This window comes from Eptesicus fuscus, chromosome 17 (genome assembly GCF_027574615.1).
Source record: "Eptesicus fuscus isolate TK198812 chromosome 17, DD_ASM_mEF_20220401, whole genome shotgun sequence".
Taxonomy (NCBI): Eukaryota; Metazoa; Chordata; class Mammalia; order Chiroptera; family Vespertilionidae; genus Eptesicus; species Eptesicus fuscus.
This window is the reverse complement of record NC_072489.1, coordinates 39,265,870-39,288,415: the sequence shown is the minus strand read 5'-3', so window position 1 is coordinate 39,288,415 and position 22,546 is coordinate 39,265,870. Positions and strand designations below refer to the sequence as shown.

General features: G+C 40.7%; 1 protein-coding gene across 4 annotated transcripts in view; it reads right to left on the bottom strand.

The window, feature by feature from the left end:
* The window catches only part of ENTPD1 (ectonucleoside triphosphate diphosphohydrolase 1), a 94,457-nt gene that overhangs the window by 53,299 nt on the left and 18,612 nt on the right, over window positions 1-22,546 (bottom strand). The window contains exon 2 of one of the 4 annotated variants that reach the window (XM_054729383.1): window positions 3,555-3,670. The exons of the other annotated variants lie outside the window; for them this stretch is intronic. The gene's annotated coding sequence lies outside the window, so the exon portion shown is untranslated. The remainder of the gene's footprint in view (window positions 1-3,554; window positions 3,671-22,546) is intronic. 4 annotated transcript variants of the gene reach the window in all.

Sequence of the window (22,546 nt, the reverse complement as noted above, 5' to 3'; positions counted from 1 at the left end):
GCACGGGTCACGGGGACTTGGAAACGCGAAAACGCAGAGACGGCTGAAGGCAGCCATGGCCGTTGGCCACGCCCCAGCCTAGTGACGCCCTGAGATCCCGCCCCGCTCTGAGACCCCACCCCGCACATTCTACAAACCCGCCCAGGCTCCACACAGCGGCTTTTACGTATAAATGGCCTGTTCTGTGGCAGCTCAACCAAATTAACTGCAGCTCCAGTCAGACTGCTCCAAAACTGCCCAAGCAAAGAGGAGAAAACTGTAGCACTTGCTGTAGCTCCTGCTGGGAGGCCTCAGACCTGCACCCCATTGGAGATCCAGACGCTAGGGTATCTAGAGGTCGGTGTGGGTGACACCAGATTTCAACCACTCTCATAAGGGACACATTCAAGAGGCAGACTCAGTGAGCAAAGCCCTACTGTGTCTCAAGCACAGCAATTCTTCCGTTATAGACACAGCAGGTCCTCACAGCCAATTGGCCTGGAGGTCAATTCCTCCCAGTGTACCAACAGCAATCAAGGCTTTTAACTACACCAAGACTTTCCACTCAGCCCACAAAGGGGTGTACCAAGAGCGACCACCTAGAGTGATTGAGGAAGCTGAGCAACCAGCCCCTATAGGTCACTATCCACACAAAGCCACTCTATCAACACAGAGAGGCAGCCAAAATGCGGAGACACCGAAGTATGTCACGAGTAGGAGAGATGGAGGAAAGCAAACTAATGGACAACACAGTGTTCAGAACCACATTTATAAGGTTACTCAAGAATCTTTTAAAAACCACTGAGAAACTTGAAGAGACCTTCAAGGACCTTAATGAGAATATCAAAAAGATGGAAAAGGACCAGTCAGAAATTATGCATACACTGTCTGAAATAAAGAATATACAGACACCCAACTGTAGACCACTGTACCCGAAGAGTCAAACCAAAGATATGGAATATGAGGAAGAAAAAAACACCCAACCAGAGAGGTGGAAAGAAAGAAGAATCCAAAATGTGAGGATAGCATAAGGAGCCTCTGGGATGGCTTTAAGCGTACCAATATCCGAATTTTTGGGGTGCCAGAAGAAGAGAGAGAGCAAGATACTGAAAACCTATTTGAAGAAATAATGACAGAAAACTTCCCCCAGGTGAAAGAAATGGACTTACAAGTTCAGGAAGCGCACAGAACCCCAAACAAGAGGAATCCAAAGAGGACCACACCAAGACACATCATAATTAAAATGCCAAGGGCAAAAGACAAAGAGAGAATCTTACAAGCAGCAAGAGAAAAACAGTTAGTTACCTACAAGGGAGCACTCATACGACTGTCAGCTGATTTCTCAACAGAAACTATGCAGGCCAGACGGGAATGGCAAGAAATATTCAAAGTGATGAATAGCAAGAACCTACAACCAAGACTACTCTACCCAGCAAAGTTATCATTCAGAATTGAAGGTCAGATAAAGAGCTTCACAGATAAGAAAAAGCTAAAGGAGTTCATCACCACCAAACCAGTATTATATGAAATGCTGAAAGGTATTCTTTAAAAAGAGGAAAAAGAAGAAAAAAAAGATAAAAATTATGAACAACAAATACATATCTATCAACAAGTGAATCTAAAAATCAAGTGAATTAAAAATCTGAGGAACAGAAGAAACTGGTGAACATAATAGAATCAGAGGCATAGAATGGGAGTGGATTGATAATTCTCAGGGGGAAAGGGGTGTCTGTGTGGGGGGTACGGGAAGAGACTGGACAAAAATCATACACCTATGGATAAGGACAACGGGCGGGGGGGGGGAGTAAGAGCAGAGGGGGGTGGAAACCGGGTGGTGGGGAGATATGGGGGGAAAAAAGGAGAAGTAATTGTAATAATCTGAACAATAAAGATTTATTAAAAAAAGAAAGAAAGAAAGAAAGAAAGAAAGAAAGAAAGAAAGAAAGAAAGAAAGAAAGAAAGAAAGAAGAAAGAAAGAAAGAAAATGGTGTCCTCAATTTTGTATCCTGAATGAGGAAACAATGTGTACATATGGTGAATGGGGTCGTCTGCATGGAGTGAAAAGGCAACTAGAATTGGTCAATGTGGTGTGTTTCCAGCAAGGTCTGGTGCCCATGACTCAAGTATATCCTTAACCAGCAAGTTCTTTCTCCATAGTGATGAAAGATGACCCTCCTAAAATAATCAGACTAACTGCCCCCACTATTACTTATTGTTCGCCAACCTATCTTGCCATGATTTTTCTAGAGTAAAAAAAATGAGCTGATCATTGTTAAACAGCAAGTGGGGATTGTGCCTTCTGTACCCATCTTTGCATGTTTGGTTTCACAAGATTCTCATTCTTTTTATTCCACAAGGTAAAATAGATTCTTTCCCTGTAAGACACAGGCTGCTTATAAAATACAGATGCAATGCAGAGACCACAGGAGCCACATGTACAGCACAGTCTGTGCACTTGTTGTTCACAGGCAGGTGGCCTGCTTTCTCATTGGCTCAGATTCACTAAGGTAGGCGAGGTACAGCGAGACAAAAAAGCTGACTTGGAGGACCAAAGCAGATAAGAGTGATTCCATATGCTTTTTCATCTTTGAAATTACAATAATGTTCTTAATGGAAGGAAAAGTGTATTTATTCACCTCAGCAAACGCCCAGGATACCCAACGAAAGGAAGCATATATTATGGTACTTGGAAATGATGGCTAAAATATTTAAAATTCTTCCTAGAAATTCCTGCAAACCCTAAGACTCTGGGGAGCACATGATTTGAAGAGGAAAATTTTACTCCATCTTCTGGGAAAGTCTTCAATTGCCTACAATTGACCCAGGACCAGGTCAGCAAACTGCGGCTCGCGAGCCACATGCGGGCGGCTCTTTGGCCCCTTGAGTGTGGCTCCTCCACAAAATACCACGGCCTGGGCGAGTCTATTTTGAAGAAGTGGCGTTAGAAGAAGTTTAAGTTTAAAAAATTTGGCTCTCAAAAGAAATTTCAATCATTGTACTGTTGATATTTGGCTCTGTTGACTAATGAGTTTGCCGACCACTGACCTAGGAGAATGACACATTGGTAGACCCATCTTTAGGGACATGGCAAGGTAACTTGAATTACAAAGATACTATTGGGCCTACCCACCACCTATTCTCTCAGGTCAGAGCAGGGAAAAAGGCTACTTCCTCTCTTCTTAGAGCTTTATATGGTGCTGATATGTTTATTCCACTTTTCTTACCTTCGGCTCTCTCCCTCAGCATCCCCAGTGAGCTGTATAAGTTCTTATGATTTGATTTCCTTTAACTTGTTTTTTTTCCCCTTACACTCCGTGCATCCCTAAACTCCACCTCCCCACAGCCCACTCACTCTTTGGTCCACCACACCTGGCTTCTGCCCCACCATTTCACTACGCCACTTACACAAATATCCAATGGACACTTTTCAGTATTTACACTTCCTATAGAATTTGACACTGTTAACTTCTTACTATAAAAACTCTCTCCTGCCCCTGCCAGTGTTGCGCAGTGGTTAGAGTGTCGGCCTGCACACTGAAGGGTCCCAGGTTCGATTCCTGGTCAGGGGCACGTACCTGGGTTGCAGTCGGGCACATGCAGGAGACAACCAGTGGATGAGTCTCCCTCACATTGATGTTTCTCTCTTTCATTAACTCTCTCTCTCTCCCTCCCTTTCTTCCTTCCACTCGCTCTGAAAAGCAATGGGAAAAAAAATCCTCAGGTGAAATTAACCAAAATAATAAAAACATAAAAACTCTCTCCTTCCCTGGCTCCCATGACACTGGGCTCTTCTAGTAGTCCTCCTACTTCTCTGACCTCTGCTTTGCTGACTCCTCTGTCTCCTCATACCCTGTAAATAGGGATGTACCACAGAGCTTCATCTTGGAAACTTGGCTCATCTCACTTCATATATGTACACCCAACTGAATGGTAATGACTCCCTAATCCTTATGAGGACGATTCCCTAATCTGCTATAGCAATGACCCCCTGATGTGTACCTCCAGTCTAAGACTTCCTCTTGACTATAATTCAAGTCACCCCCTGGACATCTGTTTTTTGTGTCTACAGCCAAACTCAGCATGTCTAAAACTTAATGTTCTTTCTCCAGTTTTTCTGCATAATCTTCTCAGTGAAGGTCACTACCATGCCCCCATTTCCCTAAACTCCTCTTCCTCCAAACAAACTCCAAGTTTGTTGATTCTACCCACTAAGTATCTCTCAAATCCATTTGTTCACTCTTTATTTCTTGGCTGGACTCCTACAACAACTTCTGTAGAGGCCTGCCCCCTTCCAATCCATCCTCAATTCTGAAGCTAACATGACCAATATAACAACGAAGACCTGATTATGCAACCTACCAGTGTCAACTTCTTCAGTTGATTCCATGTGTCTCAAAATAAAAGTCAAACTCTTCAACAACAATTTTAAGGCTATGTCCCCACACAATTCAGGTAAGTTCAAGGTATTACTCTCTAAATTGGTCCTTCTTTTTCACATCCTTATGCCTTGTACAATGTTCTTGTTTCTTCTGCTTAAAACACTCTTCTCTATTCTTTATCTAGCTAACTCCAACTTGAGGAAATTGAGGCTGAGAGTCATCAATTTATGTGTCACCACTTCCAGGAAGTCTTCCTGAAAGTCTCTTGCCCCTCTTCTAATGATGAATTAAATAATCTATGCATCTGTCTCAGCACCCCTCCCACAATACTACAATAGCCTTTCACCAGTGTCAGTCTCTTAGAGCAGAACGCCTTGAGAACAGAGTGTACCTTTTAGATCTCCAGAAACCATCAAAGGGTCTGTCCTATGTCAGTATTCCATATGTCAGTTGAATAAATGAATGGATAAGATTGATTTGAATTTTTATACACAATGGTTTCCATCAAGAAAAAGGGGGTGGATTTATTTGATTGTTACAAATGTGTTTTAACTTCTCAACTCCATGGTTCTATTTTTAGTGAGCTGCCAGGCAACCTCAACTTCAGTTTGCATGTGTTGTAGGAAGCAAAGAGGACAGATGTTTGGGCAGTAAATCCCAAACCTGGATCCCAGAGCTTAGTCATAAACTCCATGGAATATTTTCTCACTGATTACGAAAAATAATAGACTCAAATTATATTTTACAATAGAAGGAACCACACATTTAGTTCTTTCTAAGCAACCATGGTTAACTCTGCAATTGTTTCAAAAAATAAGTCACTCTGATTAAATAGAGGCAATACATTGGGTAATAATGCATCTCCTTATTTATGACTATAATGACCTAATAGGATGGCATTGCAACTCTGCCTTTTACTAGCTGTGTGACTTGGGCAAGTTACTTAACCTTTCTAAATCTTCATTTTCTAGACAAATTCCATCACTTACTTTGGGAAACTGATGTGAGGACATAGTGAGCTCTGTATGAAAGGAGTGATTAGAGAGATCCCAACCAGCCCCATAGCCTCAGTGACTACTGTCCTTATGTGGAAAATACTCTAATTTATATTTAGTACAGACTTATGTGTTCTTGACCTTTCAGTTGCCCCCTTAACCTTTTAGCTTGGATAATTCATAGGCACCTCAAACCTATTCTGCCCAAATAGAATTCATGCTTTCCCCCTCCTCCCCACACCTGTTCCTCCTATAGCTTTCCATATCTCAGTATCTAGAGCTCAATGAACATCTCTACTAGTCATCTGGTTGTAACACCAAAAACAATGTCATCTTCCTCCATTCCCTCCTCACCCTGGCCCTTCACATCCAGGCAACCCACTCAGTCAGCAAATGTTACTGAGACCTTGCATCCAGTCCTGAGTCTATCTCCCAAAGATTCTGATGCCCACCCCTCCCCCAGCACACCGCCCCCTTCTTAGTCCAACCACCACCACCTCCCACAGCATGGCCCTAACTGGTCTCCTTGCATCCATTCTTGCCTCTTGACAATTTGCTTTCCACAATGCAGCCAGAGCGATCTTTTTAAAGTGTCTACATGATCACATCACCCACTAGTTTCTTAAAATACTTCATAGCCCCCTGTTACTTTAGAATAAAGACCAAAGTTCTTCGTGTAAACCACAGGCTCTACATGTTCTGTCCCTCCTGGGTTTCTAGCCTCTTATTCACCATTCCCTCACTCTTTTCACATTTCACAACTTTTTTCACTTTTTTGGTATCTGTGATTCTTTACCATATAACTCCAAGAGAATAAAATTGTACGGGAGCCTCTTTTCAATCCCCCTTCACCCTTTCTCCCCTGCCAAAGGGTCCTAGAGCAGTTTTTCACTCTCCCTGGAATATTCTTCTCCAACTCCCTTTGCTTAGCTATTTTCTACTCAGCCTTCAGATTTCAGCTAAAATGTCACTTCCTCAAGGATGCCTGAGAGACCCCGTCCCATGAATCCCATACTAGCTGCATTCCTCATATCACTCTAAATTCATACTTCATATTACTCCTCCTATCACTCTAAACTCATTCTTTATATCACTCATTCTTCATACCACTAAGGTCATTATAATTAATTATCTACATGTTTAAGTGTGCCACCACACCAGTCATTCTCAATTCTGGCTGCACATAGATTCACTGGAGAACTTCGTGGAAAATACCAATTCCAGAGTCCCACCCCAGACTAATTAAATCTGAATCACTGAGGTGGAGCCTCCTCCTTGCTATTTTTTAATGGTTTCCTGGTGCATCTAATGTGCAGCCAAGGTTGAGAACCACTGGTTCAGCGGGAAGGACCATGTCTCTTATCAGTAGTCACTCAATAAATGGTAACTGTAGTTACGACTATTGTTGTTGTTATTGTTATGGTCAATTTGCTATGATTAAAATCATAACTTTTTCACATTTCTAGCATCTGTTATTCTAAGAAAATAAAATAACAACCAAATCATCTTCTTAAAATTCAGCAAGTTTTTCTATTTTTCTGTCCACATAGAGCTTCAATTAAGGACTTTGCCAGAATCCACTAGACATAATGTTTTCACAAGCCACATCTCCAAGGTGGAACAAAATACAGCATATTAAGAAATTCAGTTCTTATCATGCAATTTCTTTTTATGTAGTTATGTGTTAGTAATCATAGTGCCTTTCTAATTTTATAATGACATGAGTTAATTAGATTGACCACTGACTGCTCATTTGGATTCTATTTGACTTTACTCTTCTCTATTATAGATTTTCTCTCCTATAACTGGACCTATTTTACTAAGCAAAGGTCAACCCTACTCCCCATTCTGGCTTAGTGGTTAAGATGGAAATTTCTTTGGTTAGTAGTTTTCTTGTTCAGAGAACCTTCTAAAAATGTAGTTTCTGTAATACAGTTTTCAACCATAAACTTGCTCAGAATCACCTGGAAGGCTTGTAAAAATAGAAACTGCTGGGCCCCAACCTAGAGTTTCTGATTCAGTCTGTCTGGGGTGAGGCCAGAGAATTTGCATTTCTACCCAAGTTGCCAGGCAATGCTGCTGCTGCTGGTCCACAGACACTTTGAAAACCACTGTTTTAACTCATAATTCACTATCTACACACTAGTTAATGACTGATAATTTTTTTAAAAATAGAGAAGAGCAGTTGTGAGGCCTTTTAGGGGTACAATGGGTGAAGACTTCCCAGTTTATTCTTTACATTTAAAGCACGACCATCAGCCTTTCTCACAGGATTTCAGAGGGATTTTCTATGTGCAATTTTTGTAAACAAGTCAACATATCCCACCCATAACTCTCTTTTTATGAGAAAGAGATTATGAAGGTATGTGGGGCCAGCACACCTCCCATCAGTTCCTAATGGGCAATTCCCTCAGCCGCCTTTGTTCAGGACCCTGAAGTCAGCCAGCTTTGTGAATTCACCTTCAGGATTGTTGAACACAAGGGTGGGAGGAAGACTGAAATAGCAGCCATGGAATTTCTAAGTTCTTCAAAGAAACAAGCTTCAAAATCACTTTGGAGGTTTCAGCAGGATTGGGAGGAAAGGGTAGGATAAGGAATTCCAAGTCACCCCAAAGGAAGCTACTGAGCCCAACGCCAGCACCCTGGCAAGTTGCCAGGCAGGCAAGCAAGCCACTATCCCTGGAATAAACAGAAAGTGAAGAGAATTTAACCTTTGCAGTTGCTCACTATGCCAATGTGATGCATTCAAATACATACACAACACATCCTCACTCTCCAAGGGGAGCAACTTCGATAACAAAGGTTTCCTGTGCTGCCTTTTAGGAGCTTGTGGGGCACTCTTAGGGTGACCAACACTCCCAGTTTGTCCAGGACCATCCTGCTTTTAGCATTTTCTTCAGATCCCCATCTTCTCCAATTACCCTCTCTCCTGTACCATTCCCACTCAACTTCATTGCTACCTTCTTTGCAACTACCAGGTATACAGGCAGCCTCTCCTCCAAGTTGCACTCTCTCCTGGTGTGGTAGGCAGATAGACAGACATGAGCAGAGCAAAGAGATAGGCCAGAGACAGGTCACCAGGCAGGGCAGAAAGCTATGGGTGCCTAGCAACGGGCAAACCTGGGAAAACAAGGACCTCCCCCCAGGGTGACCTTTCCTCCTCTAGCATATCACTGGTCTTGCAGTTTAGACCCCTTGACCCCTTCCTAGAGTTAACATCTAGGCCTCAGTTGTATTTCAGTTCCAGGCCCAGAAAAGCAGCAAAACCCGGCAGGTAATGCCAGGATTAGATACATTGATGACCCACTGATCTGGTGCCAACCAATCGGCAGAGAAGGACCCTGAAAGGACATACCTGGAAATCTGATGAACCTTCTATTGAGATCCTCCCCTGGGACTTCCCCTAACATCTTCACTCTTAAAAGCCCTTGGGACAAGGACCCTGGGTGCTCTCGCTCCTGACCTCACTTTCTCCCCAACCCCCTCTCCCCACCCCTGGCGCGGTACCTTTACCTTCCTCTCTCCTAAGCTCCAAGGGCCCCTTCTTTTGCCTCTGTAACTTGTTTCCTGGGCCCATTTCTTCTACTGCTTACTTCTACCTCTGTGACTTTCTAACGTTTTAGTCTTGGCTCTTTCCTCACCAGAACTCACGTACTAAGGTTGCTGAACCAAGATCCAGTCTGGATATAGCTTTTTCAGATGAAAAAAAAAATCTCAAAGTTGAAAGGATTCTTAGATTCACACACTCCAAGGTTCCTAGTCCTGACTGCACAGGACAGTCACTTGAGACTTTTTCCAGCCCTATCCAGAGCAATTGCATTAAAATCTCTGGGGACAGGGCCCAGGCACTGGTCATTTTTAAAGCAGTCAGATGATTCTAATGTATAGCCAAACTTTCGAACTTCTAAGTTGCCAATCCAGTTCTACAAAATTCTTAGGTATTTAACTTCTGCAGTAAACTGTTCTAATGGGGACAAAAGAGCATGTCCCATGTAGTAGGGGCCATTGCCAAACATCTGTAATTGCTAAGAAGCTCTTATCTTGGCCCAAGATTTTATTTCATTCCAACTTCCACTCATTGATCCCAGCTCTAAGCTATGAAGCAAAACAGTATATTTACTTCTTCAATAAAAATTTTGTTTTCAAATTCTCAAAGATAGCCAGTATATAAATCCCATCCTCAAGTTTCCTTGTCTTGAGGCTAAGTAACCCAGCTCCATTACCATTCTTTACATAACAAGATTGCCAGATCTCATCTCCCTAATTACCCTCTACTTCACGCCCTGTTTGTTAATATCCCTCTCAAACACACTGCTCTAAACTAAGGATAATACAGACATAGTGCAGTTATTACATCCTTGATCTGGAAACTTAACTTTAATTGGCACCACCTAATATATCTAGTTATTTTAGGTACTCATATTGAGATTTTGTGGTCAGGTAAGATCTAGAGATATTTTTCACATGAACTACCTCCAAATCAGTATTCTCACCCTGTGTGTATCATTTAAATGTCAACCTCATGGCCCCAGCCCATCTTTCCAGCTTGATGATACTTGATTCTTTTATGTAATACATTGTATGCTCACTAAAAAACTATATATGGTTGGCAGATTTGCTAAACATGCTTTGTATGTCTTCATCCAAATCACTGATAAAATGTGCCTTATAAGACTGGGAAAAGGACAGAACCTTATGGTATCTTCCCCTAAAAACCTGTCTTCAAGGTGAATTTCAAACCATTTGTCAACATGATATAGCCATGATTCATGACAATACCAATTCTCTTGATTGATTCTTATCCCGTCCATATTTCTCCAAGTCATCTTTAAGCATATCATGAAAGACTTTGTAATACATTTTCCCATGTTGAAGTACTTATAAGTAAGATGATAAAATATCTGTGGTTTGCTTTAAAATATTCCAATACCAACAACAAAAACACTTGGTGGAGGGGAAAGTAATAGAGGAAACAAAAATCTCAGGATATTGCTAATTACTGAAGATGGGTAGTGGGTATATAAAAGTGTATTATACTATTCTTTTTCTTTGAAATTTTCTGTAACTAAAAAAAATTTGAGAACCTCTTGCTATAAAATAAAATGCACTTTGAGAAACTGGCATAATTTATTAACTCTAGCACCCTCCTACACATCTTTTAAATTGGGATAACTTGATATGCCCTGATTTAGCAAATCCAAGCCAGTTTCAAGTGATGCTAACAATTTTCCATGCTTACTTCAAGATTTTGCCGAGAACCAACTTCATGTGGAGTTTCCTGAATCTGTCCTTTCCATATTTTATGATTTAGGTGAATAACTCTGAGAGTTTACAGAACATCATCTTTGTAAAGTTCTTTAAAGTCATTTAGAAAAGTTAGGGTCTCTCAATAACTTCCCACCTGTTTCAACGACCTCTTACTGATGCATATTTTACTTTGAATTGATCGAGCTACATTTTTCTAGAATGAAGCAAATAGAAGTTCAGAGGTTCCAGTTTCTTTGCATAATCCATTACATTGTGTCTCCCTCTTCCTGTTCATGTTTTAGCACTGAACCGTCACTAAAATAACATTTTTTGTTATCTTTAGCATTTTTTCCTGCATGCTTCATCTCCAAGTGTCTAAACATTCTTCTCAGTTACTTGCCATCTTTTTTCTCTATTATACAAATCCTTAGGGAAAGCTTTTTATTTCATAAAAGACATGGTCATCATAGAAATTTTTAGAAAATAAAGAAATACTGTATATGAAAGAAAATTAAACTTAACCATGATTTCTGAGCTTCTTATCAAAGTCCCTCTGATCAAATAATTGTTTTAAATGCCTTTCACTTTTCTTACCAATTAAGATACTTATGATTACATAATCATATTTCTCATTTCGTTGATATTTCATTTTCAGGCTCTTATCTTTTTGAGCCATATTCTTTAGCAAATCTGAATATGAGATCTCACCTATCATCTTTCTGGTTTTTTTTTTTTTAATCTGCCTGCTTAGAAAATGAGGCCATATGTCTGGTTTCCTTACATTTTCCTCCTTCAGGACTATTAATGCCTAAATGAACTACCTTCTTAACCACAACTTTCTTTTGAATCAGAATTAAATCAAGGAAGAAGGGTACTAATATCTTTGTCTAATTTGTGTAAACTATCTGCAAGGGCCTGGTCAGGTGGCTCAGTTGGAGTGTCGTCCTGTACACTAAAAGGTTGCAAGTTCCATCCCCAGTCGGGCATGTACAGGAGGCAGCTGATTGATGTTTCTCTCTCACATTGGTGTTTCTCTCTCTCTCTCTCCCTTCTCTCTCTAATACCAATTTTAAAATAAACATATCCTTAGGTGAGGATTTAAAAAAGAAAAGTATCTTCAAGGAAAATCAGAAATTTTGTACATGCTCTATTTTTGGAAAATTAGGTTTCCATTATATATCTAAAGAACAGTATTTCAGAATCTCATAACTGAATGGGGCTGGGGTAGGGGATAATGGAGGAAAGTATTGCCAACATCTATTGAGGCCTTCTTTGCATTTAATATTCTTAAAGGTCCTGTAAGTTAAGTACTGTTTTAATCCCTGTTTTACAGATAAGGAAAATGCACATGAGATAGGTTAAGCAAGTTCACCAAGAACAAGGTGGTAGAATTTCTTAAAAATACTAATATAATTTGCAAATCCAGTGTGCAAAACCCTCCATTAGTTGCAGTATTCCATTGATAGTCTATTTGGCTTCTGTCCTTGCTTTGTAATTTGTAATAGAAACAGTGGGGTAGTTTATCCTATACTCATACAACAATGTCCTTTTCACTCTCCCTTCTTTGTATTATTACCCAAAGCCCTGCATGGAGCTGCCAATCTTAGGTTTCTGTATATTTATACAGACAAGCAATATCTTTAACATTCCCTCCCTGTCCTAAAACATCCATGTCTTTGAATAAGAATGACTTCATTGCCCTTGATCAGTTTGGAGGCCCATCATTCTAAGCCTTTTGTGACATGTGGAGCCTCCAGTTTAGTATGTAGAGTAGAAGTAGCATATCAATTTTGATACGTTCAACTTTGATTTGAAAAAAAAAAATGCAGATAGTCCAAATAAAGCTTAAAATACTAAACTGATAAAATTTCCCCAAAGGTTGTATCAATGAATCACATATGTATTCTCCTTTTTTCTCTCTCAGTTCTTTTCCTGGAAATTAATAATAGTTTGTTATACTTCACATGGGATGTGAAATAAATGAAAAAAAAAGCTAGAGGTTACTAGATCTGGGATCTTGAGTAAGTCATAGTCTCAGCCTTTGTTTCCTCAACTGTAAAATGAGGATTAATGGTAATACCTACTTGACAGGGTTGTTAAGAGGATTAAATTTAATTGAATAATATATCAGAAGCTGCCATGTGAACTATAAATTCATTTGATTATGATGCTTATGATACAAATGATTATAGTTCACAAGGCCATGACTTCATTTGTAACCAATATATAAAACCAAATATGTAAATGTGCAATAACCAAGTAACCAGAAGCTTTTTATATCTGTAAATGGTCTTGAAAAGTGTTAAATTTCCCAAATTTCCAGGATTCCTTTTTTCCTCATAAGAAAGTCTAGAGTGGCCCAGCCAGCATGGTTCAGTGGTTAAGTGTCCACTTATCAACCAAGAGGTCACAGTTCAATTCCCAGTCAGGGCAAATGCCCAGATTGTGGGCTTAACACATTAATCCCCAGCAGGGGCCATGCAGGAGGCAGCTGATCAGTGGTTCTCTCTCATCATTGATGTTTCTATCTCTCCCTCTTCCTTCCTCTCTGAAATCAATAAAAAAAAATATGTTTTTTTTTTTAAAAGGAAATTCTAGGGTGGATGAGAAGATTCCTGTCACTTTGGCATTTGCCAGCTTTTGCTGCTGACAGTGGGTACTGGGGAGCCAGAATCTAGGACTAAGCCTGGCTTGATGGGTACTGGTCCTGAGTTGCCCTCTTCCTTGGAGAGCAACATCAGCCTCAAATTCTAGCACCAGGGTTCACTTTCTCAGGCAAAGAAGTGGAATGCAGTCAGGAAACAGGGGAAACCCACACCTTCTCCCTCCCCTGCTGGTCCTGCCCCTTCCTCAGGCTTGCCTTGCATGATCCTTTCAAGGCAATATAGAAATCCTTGGGCTCAAAGTACCTTCTATCCTCCATTGCTTCTCACTCTACTGATTTCCAATTTGAGGGAGTTAAAGAAGAAATACCGCTGGTGGCCTTAAAAGTGAAAAGGAGCTGTGTGGTCCTTCACACCTTAGAGTGAATTGTTGACATGGACTGTTTCCCAAAGCCTGGCTGTGACAAAGCTAAACAGAGGAGTTTGGGGGCAGTATAGGAAGGGAAGGGGCAAACCACTCCTTGGGATGCTTGGGATGCAAAGGGCTTTAGGGCAACAGGGCAGGAGGACATAGAGTCAGGAGGCAGAAGAGACGCTCAGAAATGAGGCCTTAGACAACACATGTACTTCACCAGCACCCAGTTTACCAACTACCCTCCCTATCTCCTTCCTGCCTCCTCAGATGAAAAGAGCAGCATTGCAGGACCCCAGAGAAGAAAAACTCCTGTTATCCTCACAAATCCTCCTCCTCCTCATCCTCTGTTGAATTATTCATGAAACCCTCACAACACTGTAGACATCATTAATCCATCTGCACTTGAAGAAACCATGGGTCAAAAAGTTGACTAATGTGCTCATGGTCAAACAGAAAATGCAGAGTGGGATTTGAACGCAAACCTGTCTGAACCTGGGAATTCTATACTCTTAATTAAATGACACCCATTTAACTCTTCTCTCTTCTATCTCTTCCACCCCCAACCTAGTCCCCTGCCCACTTCCTTCAGCCAAGTGTGGCCAGTTTACATAGCCATCTTCTGAGAAAAGTTGCTGTAGGTGGTTTCTGCCTCATAAGTTGCTCGGTTGGGTTTTGTGGCTGACCTTCCTGTCCTGTAACCTTATGATCTTGGCCACAATAGACTGTTCCAGCAACTGCTGCTTGAACCAAAGCTTGGGCTGGACCTGCTTTATCTCATTTAATCCTCACAACAACAAAGCTGAAAACTAAGTACTAATATTAATCCCATTATAGAGGTAGGAAAACTGACACTCAGAGAAGTTACCTGCCTGAGGTTGTACAACTAGTAAGAGGCAGAACCAGATTGGAAGGTTGGTTCATCCAAACGCTTAAACACTTTGCTCTACCTCTTTTGGGAGGAAGTCAAGAGGCCCTCTTGAATGGCAGAGGGGAATTGTCCTGCCACTGGAGCAGGAGTTGCAGAGTACAAAGTCAGAGAAGAGCTGAGTTTTTACAATGGAACAGTGATCAGACAGGTGACTTCCACAGTGGCTGTCCAGGCATTGACCTGACACCATGCCCTCATCAAAGGAGCTCCCTCTCCAGCTGATATGCAGCAGTAGAGCCTGTTACCTGTGTTTCCTGCCTTTTCCATGTGGGCCTGTTAACCCTGATCATCTCAGGTAGCCAACCCCAGTCCTTGTCCTCTGTGCCTCACACATATACACTCCCTTAGGCTTAAACTCCCTGCAACACACCCCATCACGATCTTGGCCTCACGGAATGGAGTGGCAAGAACCTTGAAGCCTTACAAATCCTGATGCTTGAATCCTACTCCCAACCCCAGCCTCCAGCTTTACTTCCTCCTCCAACAAGTAACTCTCTCCCCTCCTTCTTCATTGTCTGCCAGCCCTGGAAGGAACACAGAGAACTAGGGGTGCTTTCCAGCAGGCCCTGAGTGTTCAAGGGTGTACATCTATTTTTCCTGGGGTAACAGCATGTCAGATGCAGTGTGCAACTCAGAAGGCCATACAAGTATTGACCTCCAGAACTTCCACTTTCCAGGTCCACCAAGGACTTAGGGTGGCTGGGGAACAAAGCTAGAATCTCCTCCAGGCTTCTAAACCCTGCAGTTAACAACAGTCTCTACATAAAACATCAGAGCTCATAGGAGGCCACACTTCTGTGAGGCTGACCAGAGCAAAGAGCTGCTGGTGAGAGTCTGCCAAAATGCTAGCAACAAGCCACAGACATTTTTAGTGCTCCCATAAAGTCTGTGTTTTCTAAGGAACTTGTATTCTTGAGAGCTGGTGCTTTATTTTTAGATGTCACACAGGATGGGCTATCCCAAGAAAGATCCAGGAATACAAAAAGCTGGATTTCCTGTCTTCAGTGCCTCCTCCCTTTGATACCTTTTATCTTATGGCTAATCTAGCAAATGGTCAAATTGCTACCCTGATCTTTACTACAACAACAGAAGAAGCTGGACAAGAAAATCGCATGGTTATATAAAGCATCTCACCATATTCCTCCCTCAGAAGGACAGGATACAGAAATAAAAAACAAAAAGAAAACATTTTATTAGGAACTTGTAGTTTACATAGATCTTCTACCTCTCTCCACCCTTCTTTGCAGGACTCCTACTGTTCTATTACTGAGTCACCAAATTGTTTCTCTCCAAATTTTTTCTTCATTTCCACAATCAGTAATATCTAGAAGCTAAGTTCCCAAGGCAACCACAAATATTTGTTATTCTTTCTGCCATGTGACTTACCCTAAAAGTAAGCTCAGATATTTTTGCTACCATCAAAATTCCAAGAAGAATATAAATGGATTTTTTTATGCATACTTGTGAAATAGAGAAAGTGAAACGCTACTTGAAAAAAAATTCTAGGAATACTGTGAAAGTCCTAAAATAAAAAATAATATAAAAATCGTGGTGTTAGATTACTATATCTTTAAAATGGAACAAGCAAAGGAAGGCTTTGGGAAAACGGATTGAAACAAGCTGATACACTTAGGCTCACATGCACTCTAACAGTAGAATTTGTTTTCTTTTTTAAGAAAGAGGGTAGCAAAGAGAAGAGTAAAATTTGCTCTGAGGTCTAGTCAAGATTAGACTTTTTCCTTTGAAATGCCCCCTTGATGTGCCAGCCAAGGACCCCGAGAGACCTCCGTTTGAAGCTGACAGTACTTGAAACCAATTAACAAACAAGATTTGCTTTCTGTTCTCATGTGACTCTGGGTTGGACGACCTTTCAGAAATCCTGGATAAATCTCCATTTAAGGCTCCAACACTGTACTGACCCCACTACACAAATCAATGTGAATTATGGAGCTTCCAAACTAAACAGGGGCTAGCAAATGGCAGAGTTACAATAACAGTAGTGATGCTCATAAAACTTTACATTTTGATAGTTTCCAAAGTAGTTTGCAAGCACATTTATGTCCACTCTCTTTTTTTATTCTTAGAGAAACTCCCTAGGACCATAAGGATACATTTATACACATGCACACATATACACAATCCCATTTTGCAGGTATGTGAAAGCTAAGCTTAAAGAGCAAGGGAACTTGCCCAACCTGTATGTGGCTGAGTGTACAATTCAACCAAGGCTTCCACTTCCAGCTCTGAGTCTTTTTATCTTAGATGTTCTCTGTGTCTCCACCTTACCATCCCCACTATCATCCAAGAATCCTGAAACCAATAGGATTTGTGACACAGAGGACCCGGAGTTTAAAAGGAAGCCTTAGAGCTTTTAGAGAATCAATTCAGAAACAGATAAAATAATGGCAAGACTGGCCAGGTCGGGTAGCTCAGTTGGTTAGAGTATCATCCAATACGCCAAGGTTTCAGGTTCTATCCCTAATCAGGGCACATACAAGAATCAACCAATGAATGCATAAATAAGTAGAGCAACAAATTGATGTTTCTCCCCCCCCCCCCCCATCCCCCCCTCTCTCTCTGGAATCAATCAATAAAAATCTTAAAAAATATAATGGCCAGGAGGTGAGGGCATGGGGGGTGGGGGGTGGGAACAATGGGAGGATAAGGACATATATGTAATACCTTAATCAATAAAGAAAAAATAAATATAATGGCAAGACTGGCAACAACAAAAAAAGCCACAGGAAGAACTAAGATGAATTAATGCAAGATAGAGTCACTAAGGCAACAAAGAAAACAGAATATTCTCTCTCTTCCTCCTTCATATCTTTCCTGCTCATGACTGTACTTCCTCAAATGGCCCTATAATAACCCCTCCTCCAATATTGGACAGGCTTTCAAATTCTTTGGCTAAACTTCCTGATTGATTAGGAGCAAGTTTCGCATTTTTTCTTGCAAGTATCATATTAGTACCAGTCACAATTCATGTCACTACCTCCTTTGACACATGTTTCTTATTTGACATGTTCTCTGGATCTTTCCCCATTCTGGACAGACCCACCCAATTTGTCAAAACCTCACTTCCAATGAAATGCAGAAGGAAAATGTACCACACATCAGATGATTTTCAGTTTTTCATTCAATAAATTAACCAAAAAATAATTATGTACTGAATCATGAAGTACCTTTTTGGGGTAATGAAAATGCTCTGTATCTTGATGGGGGCAAAGGGTTGTTTTAGGACTTACCATATTTTCCGGCGTATAAGACGACTAGGCGTATAGAAGATTTTCCTGGGTTAAAAAGTCGTCTTATACGCCGGAAAATACGGTATATTGTGCCTAGCACTCAGCACAGGGCCTGGCACAATATAAGTCCTTTACGGATCCCTGCACATCAGTGCCTTCATAGCACTACCTCTACAGTATTATCTTCAGTTCAGAGCAGTGTATTTTGAGAGAGACAATAACAAACTGGAGGGCGGAAGGTCTAAAGAAGAGAAGGAAGCTCCTACTCACAGAACTTCCATCAGCAAATTTGTCCTTCTCTTTTAGCCCCTGTCCAGCTTTGCCCTGCCCTGGTGAGGACATATATATTTGTCTCTGGAGTAACAACGTCACTTAATTTCTGGGGTATATTAGAATCTCTTCATCCTGGTAGGAGAGCATCAGAAAACCCGGGATTGCTCCCATGTGGGGGGCAAGTGTTCTAGAAGGAATTTTTTTTTAAGATTTATTTTCATTTTAGAGAGAGAGAGAGAAAGGAAGAGTGTGAGAGAGGGAAACATCAATGTGAGAGTGAAACATTGATCAGCTGCCTCCTTTACACCCCCTACTGGGAATATAGCCTGAAACCCAGGCATGTGCCCTGACCAGGAATGGAACCTGTAACCCTTCCATTCATGGGATGATGTTTAACCAACTGAGCCACTCTGGCTGGTCCTGGAAGGAATTTAACCCACCCTTTGGGAGAATCTGGGCAAACCTCCTTAGCTAAATCCATCCCAGAATGTGTAACAGTCTGTCTGGCTACCCAGGTCCTGGTCCTCTATTCATTTCCACCCTAGTACTAGAGCCTGATGAAAAATGTTGAGCAAATTGGTAGGGGGCTGACTCCCTCTACTGGTTTGAGTCCACTCCTTTCACATAGGATCTGGTCTGTTTCCGGTATCTTCCTGGTGCTCATTCAGACAAACCTCCCTGTCCAATAATTTGGTCAGAGACCAAGAATATACTCCCCAGATGCCCCTGCAGCTGGACACACACCTTAGATCAAAGCCCTTGAATACAGCCATGGCCTAGATCAAATACAAGTTTATTCCTCTCCTTTGGCCGCAATTATCTACCCAGGACAACTTCCTTTTACTCTCTCCCATCTGCAGAGAGCTTCAGGCACATCTCATGTCTACAGATGTTCCATTTAGAACACTGACAGTGGGGAAGGAAAAAATTACAAAGAGCAGACATATGAGCTCAGAAAACAAAGCAGTCTATTGAGGATTTAGTGTAGGCCCTAACAGACAAAAACTTTAAAAGTCATTGCTGTCTTATAATTTCATTCATTCATTATGTACTCATTATATATTCATACCTGTACTGATATGGATCACAGATTGCCTGGAGTGTGCTTGGTACTGGATATGTAAATATGAATAAGACTTACTCAGAATGTCAATGTTATCACCTTGACCTAGCAAGTGAAAGTTTTTATGTCTGCTTTGCTCTGTTAAAGAAAAGAGAAAGATGCAGCACATATAGTAGATCATATGTATACATTGTTCTATGCCATTTCATATAAGGGACTTGAGCATCATTGGATTTTCATATCCACGGGGGGAGGGGCGGGGAGCGGTCCTGGAACCAATCCCTTGCAGATATCAAGGAACTAGTTAAGTTCTGAAGGAGTCAAAAGTTATACGTGGATTTTTTACTTCGTGGGCAATCAGTGCCCCTACCCCCTGTATTGCTCAAGGGTCAGCTGTATAAGATAATTACAATCAACACTATCAGCTACAATTAGCACAGAATGTAATGTATGAGCTTCATTTCTATAAGCCTTGAGTCTGGCATTTCTAGGTCTGCCATCAACCTTTGGCCCTCCGATTATATGGCCTTGGCCGCACTTCCTCACCTCTAATGGGACTATCAGTATTTCCCAGCTCATAAGATTGTTGTAAAGGTTAAATGAGGTAATGTATACAAAGTACTTAATGTGGTGCCTGGAAAACTCCTGTTTACATTCTGTTTTTCTTTTTAAATATTCATATATGTTTTTTTATGCACATTATATTAACAAGATTATTCCATTTTTCAATATCATGCCTGTGTCTGGGGTTAATACAATTGTAATTGGACTTGAAAAGGAGATTAAAAGTAAAAGCAGCCAGCCAGTGTTGCTTAGTGGTTGACTGTCAACCTATGAACCAGGAGGTCAGGGTCAGATTCCAGGTCCAAGGCACATTCCCAGGTTGCAGGCTCAAGCCCCAGTGGGAACGTGCAGGAGGCAGTTGATCAATGATTCTCTCTCATCATTAATGTTTCTATCTCTCTCTCTCTCTCCCTTCCTCTCTCTGAAATCAATAAAAGTATTTTTTTAAGTAAAAGTAGTAACCAACAAAGACAACATACCCGTAACCCTAATTAAAACGGAAATAAGTAGAAGTAAGTAGCCCCCAGTCCTGGAAATCGAAATTGTGTGAGAAACTTAGTAAAACTACCACCTATTAGGAAAGATGTTAGAGCTCATGAAACTTCCCGGGTTAAAACTAAACTAATCACAGGACACATTAATAAAATGACAGCATTCCATTCAGGCTCAGTCTTCAGAGTACATCTGGTCTCTGTATTAAGTTATAGACACCACACTTAAAGTGAAACCTTGACAGCCAGGAATTGAGTCTAAGCATTCCAAAATGTTAAGTAAGTAGAGCCTGACAAAAGCATGAACTGCTGCAGGAGAGCCTAGGCCTCTTTAGGCTGGGGAATGGCAAATATGGAAGAGTCATGACAATATCTTTTTGAGCATCTGTGGGACTAGCTTATGAAGGGGATTTAGATTTGGTCCATCTCTATGGCCCAGAGGGCAGAACTAGTTGTGCTAATGGCAGAGGGAAGATGTACGGAAAGAGATATAACTCAATTAAACATTAAAAAGATTAGGTCTTTTTAACAGAACTGTCTAATGTAGTAAGACATTGGTCTCTGAGAGTTAGGGGAGGTAAAGTATAGGAGGGCAAGAGACTGTAAGGGCTCAACAGAGAATCCAACTTGGTCAAGAAGCTGGACTGTGGATTTGGCTGGTACATGATACATTTTCAGGCATTCATGGTAAGAAAAATAAAACATGATAAAACCCATTAACTATAAAATGAGGAAAATAATAATACTGACTTGTGTGAAGATCATAATATGTGAAAAAGTCTTTCACATGAAAACAACAGCAACAACAATGAAACAGAGGAGACTTCCATTACTATTCTCAGAAAGATGAGAAAATATTGCATCTATGAGACCAAGAGAGTCTACAGTTTTGTTTAAAGAAACCATCAGAAAATAGAAACAAGTGTTTAGATATTTAAATTATAATATGTGAAATAAATTTTAACAAATGAGTTGAAAAAGTTGGCTCCTAGAAGGTAGAGCCAACTGTCCAAGACTATGGAGAGAAAACGATTTTTAATTAGAATTTTAATACAAGAGGGACAACATCTGACTAATAGGCCTTCCAGAAAGAGAAGACAGAGAAGACGGGGAGAGGAAATTATCAAAGAAACCATATGAGAAAATTTCTCAGAAATGTAAGATCTAGGTTGCCAGATGGAAGGAACTGAATACTCAACACAACAGATGAAAATAAACACACACCAAAGTACATTAATTTTTAGTGCATAATGGATAAAGAAAAAAATCCTAAATGCTTCCTAGAAACATTTACGGTGGGAGAAACAGATGGAAAAAAAAAGTAATTAAAGTAGGAATAACATTGGACTTTAAAATTCTAAAAGACATAAAGGCCTCAAAAAAAAAAAAAAAAGACATAAAGGCCTCTTCATTTTTACTCTAGTACACCTTTTCTCAGGAAGTTACTACAGGATGTGTTCCACCCAAATGAGGTAGTGAACCTAGAAAGAGGAAGAGATGTTATACAAACTGAGAATCAGCATACAAGAAAGATAAAAGGAAACTCAGGAAGACAACTATGCAACAAACCAGAAAAGCAGCCAGAACAGGACAACAGTTTTAGAAAGGAGGTTTTAAAAAATAAGGTAAACACTGCCCGGTGTTGCTCAATGGTTAGGGTGTTGGTCAGCACACTAAAGGGTTGTGGGTTCAATTTCCGGACAAGGGTACATATCTGGGTTGCAGGTTAGATATCCAGCCCTGGCGGCAGTTTGTGTGGGAGGCAGCCAATCAATGTGTCTCTCTCACATCAATGTTTCGCTCTTTCTCTCTCTTTCCCCCCTCTCTCTTTCCCTCTCTGCCTCTCATCCCTTTCCCCTCCCTCCGTCCCTTCCACTCTCTCTAAAAGTCAATGGAAAAAATATCCTCAGGTGAGGATTAACAAACAAAAAAATAATAGAAAAGAAGAAGGATAATAAAGAAAAGATTGCTGACTATGCAAGAAATTATATTGAAGTATTTATAAAAAGAATTACTAATAGAAACATGGAAAACTAAGCAGATGAAGAAATGAGGCCTTATTAATAATGCAAGTAAAAATAAAAAGTCATACAGGAAAGGAAATCTAAGGTACAAATAATACTGACCTAGACATGATACTAGTAAGATAAAAACTAGATATTGATTTAACTGAAAATTGTGATATCACTATATAGAGATGGTGTGGAGAGGGCAACCCCTGCGGAAATAATGTCAGAAAGCAAAGTACTCAGCTACCACAACATGAAAGCAACAAGTAACATCTGAATTAGCAGTGTAAGCACAAATACCAGAAGAAATCCTAAAAAGAATAAAAGTGGCTATTCCAGAGAATAGGACTTA